The sequence below is a fragment of the Triticum urartu genome, chromosome 2A (genome assembly GCF_056163025.1).
Source record: "Triticum urartu cultivar PI428250 chromosome 2A, HENAU_Tu73, whole genome shotgun sequence".
Classification (NCBI taxonomy): Eukaryota; Viridiplantae; Streptophyta; class Magnoliopsida; order Poales; family Poaceae; genus Triticum; species Triticum urartu.
This window is the reverse complement of record NC_141874.1, coordinates 477,764,240-477,774,590: the sequence shown is the minus strand read 5'-3', so window position 1 is coordinate 477,774,590 and position 10,351 is coordinate 477,764,240.

Here is a 10,351-nt window from a genome sequence, read left to right as displayed (position 1 = left end):
TGCAAACCAAAGAGACATACAATTCATTAAAGTTTAATTACAACATGAGCTAATCAATGTTTCAGAACTACACATAGCATCACTACTTTCGACTCGACTCATGGGACCGGAGCATGGATGAAGCCGCCGTCTGTCGTGATGGTCATGAAATCGCGGGCGTTGTCAGCCTGCATTTGTAGCGTTGTGTCTATCTCACTGTTGGACGGTTGATATCTGAGGTAGAACTGCCCCGAGGTATGAAGGACATCTTGATGGATGATTTCCGCTAACTCTGACTAGATGCGCAAGAATTCTTGTCTGATGTCCGCGTCCTGGATTGCCGACAAGCTCGCGGCCCAATCTTTGAGATTATCTGGTAGCAGAAGGTGATGATGGTCCTGTACGATCGCCCGCATGTGATGGAGGGCGTAGTAGGCATCCTTTTGACCGCCAGGCGGCTGCTTGACGCAGCAGAACTTAGTATTGTGGGTGAACATGTGCCTGCCGTACCTACGAACTGGCCTGGTGAAGGTGCCTCCAGATTTGGCGTAGCCGGGGAGAACATCATCAAGAACTTTCTTGATATTTGTGTAGACTATCTTGGAGTCACGGTTCGGGTCAAAATACGTGGCCATGGAATATTTTGGGCTTAAAAGGATGAGTGTGCAATGTGTGTCACTGCATAGAACACGGAGTGTTAGAAAAAAGAAAGAACGATCGAAATCTAAGAAATCATTTGTTTCGGGGCGGTTAAGGGATGACTTACTCGGGAAAGTAAGACACGACGAAGTTATCCTTATCTGGGTTTGCCAGAATGACGCCTTCGAGGTGTGAACTCGCAACTTGGCGGTCCCCAGCGCTGCCCAAGAGCTTGGCACATGTAGAAGGGGTCGACTATCACGATGTCCGGGGTCCTGTCTCTAATGATCCGCATCTCCATACTCAGCGAAAACAGCCGAACGAAGGTGTAGTGCAGCGGATGAAGGTTAAACATAGCAAAGATGTCATCAAACCGCAGGACGATCGTACCCCCGATGGCGCCATCAACAGAGCCCTTGCCCTCTGGCACCTTGGCCACGAAAACCGGGTATGCCACATCATTCTCTCTGAGACGCCGCTTCTCCAAAGAAAGAACACTGTCATGCAGACTCCGCATAACACCGGTTGCAGCATTGAGCATATTTGTCGGTAGCATCGCCCTACCCACCACATGCACCCTCCTCGAGATATCCTTAGGTGAAGGTGGCCTGTCCTGAGCACGGATAGTACTCGGTGCTGGCTGGCTCGCACCGGTGCCCTTTTTAGCCTTTCGTTTCCGTCCCTTCTTCTTGATCTGCTGTAATGGGACCGAGTTCTGCTCACAGACCGCCTTCTTGAGTGTGTTGGGGCTGATAATATTTGGCACCTCAGCTATCTGAGGCTCGGTGAAGGCAGCAGCTGGAGGCGTCTCCTGAGAACTGAACGCCAGACGACGCCTGTTGCAACTGGGTTTCTCCGCCGTACCAGCTAGATCGCGGTCGTCTTGGTTGGGTTCTTGAGAAGGAGGCCCGCAGAACTCGTTACCGTACCTATGTTCGTCAAAGTACATATCGACATTGGTAAATGTACCGTCGTCGTTGTCATCGTCGTCCGGATCCTGTTCCATATGCATGTCTGGATCCTGTGCCATAGGGATGTCCGGCATGTCCGGTAGCGTTGCGGCGTTCTTGCCATGGCTTGGCGCCGGCACGACTGGCGGTCTTGTCTGTGGGGTGGTGTCCCCCGCCCCCAAACGAATCTGGCTCTTTGGCCAAAGCAGGGGCCAGCTTACGCAGGCCCTGAGGGTCATCTCTTCTTCTTCGTCGGCCCCAGCGGGTCGAATCGGAGGTAACAACACGTCACAGCCTGGCAGCACCCGAACCACTTCAACCCTATACACTGTGGGTGGCATCGGATTACCGTGGAACACGGGGTTGCCCGGTTGAACGATTCTGCCCTTGGCGACATCGAGCAACTCGCCGCCCACGAAGTGCAGGAGGGTGCAAGGAATGTTGGCGGTGCCCTGCGAAAACATGTAGGGCGTCAGGGATGCCCAGTCAAAGGCAAGGAGATGAAGTCATCGGCCGAGAGGCTTAGTTACCGTGATGCCGTCGAGCTCGGCTAATGTCGAGGCACCGCCAACGGCGGGCGTGCAACTGACGGAGGGGCCGCTTGCTGGCGAGGTGCCGGCTGGCGTACACCCGGGTGCATTAAGCTCCAATGCCCGTGCCGGCGCCGGAGACATGAATACCGCCTCCGCTGGAGACACCAATGGCGCCGCCTGCGCTGTGCGAGTTGCTGGCCGTGAAGCTGGGAACTGGGGGAGGCCCCTGTTGGCCGCCCGCAATCCACGTCGTCAGCCCATGAATCAACGTAGGCACCATGGCGTTGAGCTTTGTTCCCAGTTGTTGTTCCACTTGCTCTTGGACAAGCTCCGGAATCCGCGCCACTTGTGCCTTGAGTGCTTCAACCTCACGCGACTGGCTTTCCGAGCTGGTCTTTTTCTCCTTTCGCCCACCAGCGGTATAGTATGACGACCATTTTGTGGACAAGCCTTTGCCGGCCACACGACCAGCTGACGTCGGCTTACTGAGCTTATCCTTGTTTTTCATTACGTTCAGCGCCCTATTCAAAGGGGTGTCGAAAGGGGAGCTCTGAGATGACCCCGCGCTACTGCTTTCATTGTCCCGCGGAAGGAACGTGAACCATTTAGAAATATTGGGGATTAATTAGAATGCAACCATATGGAGCTAATTACGCGGGGGTGTATTCCTTACCAGAACAAGCTCAAGCGCCTTGGTCTTCGGATCCGTGGTAAGCTCCTTTGTTACCGGGTCCTCCTTGTACCGGGCCCTGAGAAAGTTCCTGGTCTGCTGTCACGGTATTTCTCGAAGCGGGGCGGTAGGCCTTGCTCGGCACGCTCCGCGTCCTCCTTGTCCCATATAGGCTCCGCCACTCTGTAACCGCCGAGACCGAGTTGGTGGACCCCTAAGTTCAACTGCCGCATTTCTTTCCCCCACTGACTTGATTCGGAGGTTGCGGGGCTCTCGCACTTGATCTTGAACTCCTTGTAGTCATCTTCGCTCATCAAAGGATATTTCGCCTTGATCTTCTCATAACTATCACCTTTTTCAATCATTGCCTTCACCGTGCTTTTCCAAGTAGACAGGGTTGTGCTCATCCTCGTGAGGGCGGCACCGTTCACTTTTATTCCCTGAGAGGCGTGTGTTTGCAAACTCAGCGGGGAACTTGTATCGTTCATGCAGCTTCGTGAAGAGGAGGCTGCACAAATTCCCTCGGTCCTTATGCCTTAGGTTCTCGGTGCTGATCGAGATGGTGCTCCGGAGAATGCACCCGAGCTGAACCGAGTACCCCTTGACTACATGTTTGGGCTCCGTCGGATGCCCGTTGGAGTTCACTTCAGTAAATTCCTCCCTGACGGTGCCGAGCACGCTCGAGCGCCGGTCCTTCCGTTGCCTCTTCGGTTGGCTGTCATCTGTGCGTGCGCCGCCATCATCAGTGGTGGCATCCGCGGCGCCATCATCAGTGGTGTCATCCCCGACGCCACTAGGGGTTGTGTAGTCAGGATCGGTGTCTTCCGCGGCGTCCTCATAGCGGTGAGGTTCTTCCTCCAACTCCTGGGACAGCTCCCAGAATTGCTTGCCGCCCGAACCATCGACCTCATCGTTGTGGGCCATGTTTCGCTCTAAATAGGAAAAAAGTTTGGTCAAAAAGTTGGTTATTGTCACGGAACAAGATCATGGTCTCATCATTTAGGGTTTTTCGACACCGAGGCATCCTAAAAGCTAAGATTTTATCATTTAGGGTTTGTCGACACCGAGGCACCCTAAAAGCCTAAGCGTACATCATTTAGGTTCTCATCGACACCGAGGCACCCTATAGAAGCCAAGTTAAGTTTTCATCATTTAGGGTTTATCGATGCCAAGGCACCCTAGGTTGGGCCTAATCACTTGGCTCTATTGCCACCTATGTTGGGTTTATCATCTAGGGTTTATCGATGCTAAGGAGAATTCTAAGTTGGGCCTAATCACTTGGCTCTATTGCCACCTATGGTTTAATGCAGCAAGAATGGCGGGGCAGTTGATCCTACTTAACTAAGTACTAAGATACCCCGGCCCATGCATTAGTCGCAAGTACCCCATATGTCCTATTTTTAGCAAAGTCATGCTAAAATTCACGGAAAATTCCAGCATGACCTTTGCTGAAAATAGGACATATGGAGTACCCGAATTTGCCGGAATAGAAGTTAATCGACATTCCGGCAAACTCAAGGGCCTCTCGGGGTACAGCAGCAGCATCACAAGTTGACAAAATTACACCATGATGATACCAAATTCTTGTAGCAGTACAATGAGTTCACAGGATAAAAAATCATCCACATTCACCAACCCAAACTGGTGGAGACACAGCAAACCAGAACATAGCCTCTTAAATTATTTGTTATAAGGTTGTGATTCCATGATGTTATAAGGTACCTGTTTTGATCAGAAGCAGCAATTGCCACAAAGTAATTTCACACACATATTCCAACAAGCACTTCAAAACAGTAGAATATTTACTAGCATGTGTTTGCCAAACTGCAACTATGTGATAGTGAACAACACAAGAGGTGTTGCTGCTCTGGGCTTCAATTTGAAATACTACTGGAAGATAACTAACTAAAAATATGTAGAAGTGGAGCATTACTACTCTACTGAAAGATAACGCAATGTAACAAAAGTGTAACTCTATCTATCTACAATGAGTGGAAATGGCCAAGCCTAAACAACTTACTACTTAACCAATTCTTAGGCAGGCCATACACAACACGGTGGCTCATAACGCACCAACCAGTCAGATAACAAGAGCAGTTTAGCACCACTCATACAGTGCTCCAGCTACCAAACCAAACAAGTAAATCAATTACCACACCAGCAGAACCATACGGTCAGTCCCGTGACCCTCACCATACATGTCACTATGATAGAGCATTTGAAGGGAAAATCACATGTTAGGCACGCATAGTGATATGGGGCACATTCAGATTCATACTAGTACAACATGCACATAGAAATGGTGCTCTTTTTTACTATCTGATTCTGTCAAAATGCAAGCATGTGTTGCAAACAAGTAGGTGGCTCTGCTTGCGCACGCCGTCTGTAAAGAAAGAAGAGTGGATTACTAGATCACAAAATTTCCTAGAGAGCTCCAACCGGCGCAAGCACAAAAACAACAATGTGGGGGAGGCAAGGCGCACTCGTCGCTAAAATGATGGACGATTGAACCAACCTACAACAATTTCATACTATAGTTGCCGATAATTACCAACTCCTGACAGTTTCAGACTACAACAGTTTCAGTTAACTATTTTTTAAACTACAACAATTTCAGTGAACTTTTCCTCGGACTATAACATGTGATGCATAGACATTGAACTTTTGTAGGAAAAAAATAATTACTGAATGTGGCCGGTCCCAGCCACCAACAAATGTGGCCACTGTCATATCATTCAAGATATGATCCATACATCCTATGGAATGTTACATGTCTGTCTTGGATAGGATGCAGGTGTACATGGACTAGAAAGAAATCTAGTACTAAGGAATTTATAGAAGATGTGTAGTGCAATGCAAGAACCCCAAGTCTGCGACTTACCGTGGCCGATGCACGAAATTCGGTTGTAGCTGAGGTTGAGCACGCGAAGCTTCGTCAGTTCCCGAAGCCCCTCGACGTTGGCGATCTTGTTCCACGACAGATCCAGCAAGTGCAGGCCCTTCGGCAGCGATCCGGGGGAGATATGAACTGCATGACGAACAGAACAACCCAAATTCAGCGGAGCACGGGAGCACGCAAGCGCGCGAGCATGCAGGAACTGCGGCCGCACCTAACCCTAGGTCGCCGCCCCGTGGGGGCATGGGGATGAGCGGGGGAGAGAGGGAGGGAGGGAGAGAGACTAACCAGGCCGCGTGGGGAGGCTCGCGCCGCCGTCGAGGAGCGCGTCCGACGAGGCTAGCCGCCGTTGAGGGGCAGCTCCGACGAGAGAGATTTGGTGGTGGCTGGAGCGGAGACGACGGAGGGCGGAGACGGCGAGCTTGGGGGAGGCGGGGATAGACGGCGGGGAGGTCGCGGGCTTCTAGGGTTTCGAGGGAGGCGGCGCTCGGGGGGGGGGGGGGCTCGGGGGGAGGCGGCGCTCGAGGGGGAGGAATGGGAGAGGGAGGCGGCGGGGGCGCGTGGGCGGCTGCGGTGCAGTGGGTCGTGGCAGCGGCGGCGGCGCGGTGGAGGGAGGGACGAGGGAGGGAGCGGCGCGGTGGAGGGAGAGGGAAGTGTCTGTCAAGAGGGAGGGACGAGGGAGGGACGAAGTGTATGGATGGGGAAGATTACTAATGGCGCACCCCCAGGCGGTGCGCCATTAGAATGTTTTTTTTCATAGCAATGGCGCGCCAGCGGGACAGTGCGCCATAAGTATACTTTTTTTAGATAGCAATGGCGCACCAGCCACCCGTGCGCCATAAGTAAGATTTTTTTTACTTTTAAAAAAATGAATATGAATATGAAACAGTAATATTTTTTTATAAAAATAGTAATAATTGTTGTTTAACAACAATTGTAGTCTACACTTTATTATTATTATTTTTTTAAAAATGAGTATGAATATGAAACAGTAATATTTTTTTATAAAAACAGTAATAATTGTTGTTTAACAATAGTTGTAGTCTACACTTTATTATTATTATTATTTTAAATGAATATGAATATGAAACAGTAATATTTTTTTTATAAAAACAGTAATAATTGTTGTTTAACAACAATTGTAGTCTACACTTTATTAGTATTATTTTTAAAAAAATGAATATGAATATGAAACAGTAATATTTTTTATAAAAACAGTAATAATTTTTGAATTCATGGGCGGCGGTGGAGCTAGCGGGGGAGGGTGCGGGTGGGATCGAGATCGAGATGGAGGGGGATAGCGATCGAGATGGAGGGGGATCAAGATCGAGATGGAGGGGGAATCGAGATCGAGATGGAGGGGGATCGAGATTGAGTGTCCTCATGAATTCAAAAAGTGCCCATGAAATTTAAAAATATTCATGATATCAAAAAGTGCCCATGAAATACAATCGAGAAATGAAGACTACGATTTAAATATAATTGATCTTAGCTAGCTATCTGTTCACAATCTTCTTGCCCTTCTTTTTCACAAATGGAGTTCTTCTGTGGAACGGACGTCCTTTAGGTAGGGTGGTCCTGCTTCTTCTTGTGGTGTATGCTGCTACTTCATCGTCATTGTCATGTTCGATCTTCGGGTCGCCGTACTTGTCGAAGTCTTGCTCATTGGCTACTCCATCCATTCCGATGATCTTCCTTTTGCCTCTCCTCACGACAACACGACTGGGCTTTGATAGGTCGGTAATGAAGAAGCATTGCTCCACTTGGGAAGCCAGTACCCATGGCTCATTTTTCGCGGTGACGTTTGCGCCCGTGGTCTTGGATTTGGCTTCGGGTATAACCATGGTGGTGAAATACCGGTCTTCTCTTAGGACGCTCTTGGTCCATCTGACACGGAACATCAGGACCTTCTCTCCAGCGTAGCTTAGCTCCCAGATCTCCTCGATCCTTTCGTAGTATCTGTCCTTGTCGTTACCGGTGTAGGATTCCATCGTTACCCCGGAGTTCTGATAACCATCGCTCTTCATGTCCTTGTCCTCGGTGTAGAATGTGTAGTCGTTGATATCGTACGCCTCATAGGTCATCAGGTTGTGCTCGGCGCCCTGTGACAAGGCGAATATGAGTTGTTCTTCTGCGGAAGAATCCTCATGTAAAGGGTACGACAGAAGCTTTTGCTTGAACCAACGCGTGAAACATGAGTTGTGCTCTTTGATTATATCTCCGTCCGTCCTCTATTGGCCTCGGTCATTGTACGTCTTCTCAATAAAGGTTTTGTGCTCTACCACCCAAGGATCGACCACGTCTACGTGTTGTAGCGCGACTAGGTTTGCTCTTTCAAAGTCGGCGAGTCGACCGTCGAAGTCGACATGCATTTTGTGGCGACCCTCACGGTGACCCCATCCAGTGAGCCTACCGAGGTGGCTGTTGACGGGCAGACCAACGGGGTTCTCGATGCCTAGATAATTCATGCAGTAGGAGATGCACTCTTCGGTCAGAAAGCCCCTGGCTATGCTTCCCTCTGGACGTGACATGTTGTGAACGTATCCTTTGATGACACCATTCATCCTTTCGAACGGCATCATGCTGTGCAGGAACGTCGGCCCGAGTTGGATGATATCCTCCATGATATGGACCAGCAGATGCACCATAACGTCGAAGAATGCGGGCGGGAAGTACATCTCAAGCTCGCATAGTATCACCACGATCTCTTCCTGTAGCCTTCTGAGTTGCCTCACGCCAACCGACTTCCGAGAGATGACGTCGAAAAAGTTGCATAGGCCACATAGCGTTTCACAGACGTGCGCGTCCATGATCCCATGGATTGCAACTGGAAGTATCTGCGTCATCAGCACGTGACAGTCGTGAGACTTCCTCCCGCTGAACTTCTGCTTCGCTGGGTCTAGGTATCTTCTTATCTTCCCCGCGTAACCGTAAGGAAGTTTTACTCCTATGAGGCAGGTGAAAAACTGCTCGATCTCCTCCTGACTTAGAGTGAAGCACGCGGGAGGGTAGTCATTTCCGGTCTTCTTGGCCTTTTTGCCTTTGCGACGACTTTCTGTGTCCTACTTCGCCTCATCATCATCATCATCATCAACATCATTAGCGTGAAGCTCCTGCCTGATGCCCATTGATTTCACGTCTGCCCTTGCTTTCGGCCCATCTTTGGTCCTCTCTGGCATGTTGAGCAGGGTACCAAGCAGACTCTCACACACGTTCTTCGTGATATGCATGGCATCAAGGCTGTGAGGCACACGATGGATCTTCCAGTACAGCAAGTCCCAGAAAACAGACCTCGTTTTCCATACCTTCAGCAGCGGCTCTGGCGCCTTTCTCTTCTTTCCCGGCTTTGGTGCCTTTTGCTTCTTTCCCGGAAGTGGGAAATATTTCCAATTTTTCAACAGCTCGTCTATTTCCTCGCCGCTCCTCGTACGCGGGCGTCTTCGGGGTTCGGTTTCACCATCGAACAGATCCTTGCATTTCCTCCACGGGTCATCGTCGCGAAGCCACCTTCGATGTCCCATGAACACGGTTTTCGAAGACCCGGGATCTCTATCTAGCTGGCGATATGTTGTGTCATCCATGCACCTGACGCATCCAGAAAATCCATGGACCACCTGCCCTGCGAGATATCCGTAACCGAGATAGTCGTGCACCGTCGTGAGCAGTGCGGCTCTCATAGGGAAATATTCTTTCTCTGCGGCGTCCCACGTATTGGCTGGCATTTTCCACAGCGTGTTTAGCTCCTCTTTCAGCAGCCCCCGATACAGATTGATGTCATTCCCTGGTTGTTTCGGCCCTTCAATTAGCATACTCATGTGAATGTACTTCCTCTTCATGCACAACCATGGGGAAGGTTGTACATCCACACAAACACAGGCCAGGTGCTATGTGTGCTTCTCTGGCTGCCAAACGGATTGACTCCATCGGTGCTCGCGCCCAGCACAATGTTCCTTGGATCCTTCCCAAATTCTGGGTGTTCGAAGTTTAACGCTTGCCACTGGCTCCCATCCTTAGGGTGACTCAGCATCTTGTCTTTTTTATTTATCTCCAGATCATTTGCGTCATCTTCTCGCTTCTTCTCCTCCCTATCTGCGTGCCAACGCAGGAGCTTTGCTACCTTAGGGTCCGCAAAATACCGCTGCAGACGAGGAGTGATCGGAAAGTACCACACCACTTTTCGAGAGCTTTCTTCCTCTTCTTGTATCAAGTGATGCCGCACACTGGACATATGGTAGACTCCGCGTGCTCGTCCCGATAAATGATGCAATTGTTCATGCACACATGGTATTTCACGTGCGGTAAATCCAGAGGACACATGATTTTCTTTGCCTCCTCGAAATTGGTAGGGCACTTGTTCCCCTTGGGAATACGTTCGTGCCAGAATGACATGTTCTCGTCGAAGCATGCGTCGGTCATTTTGTGTTTTACCTTCATCTCCAGAGCCATGAGCGTTACTTTCAGGCGGGTATCCTCGGGCATGCATCCTTCATACAATGGAGTAACCGCGTCTATCTCCAGTTGATCCAGCTTGGCTTTCTCTCGGGCGGCAGCTCTTGCGTTATCCGTCTACTTGAGAAGCAGCTCTTGAATATGAGGGTCCTGCACCCAGCCCATCGATGGTCCATTGTCGTCTGCTCCGCCGGCATCTTCATCTTCATGATCATGCCCTTCGTCTGCTCCAGCA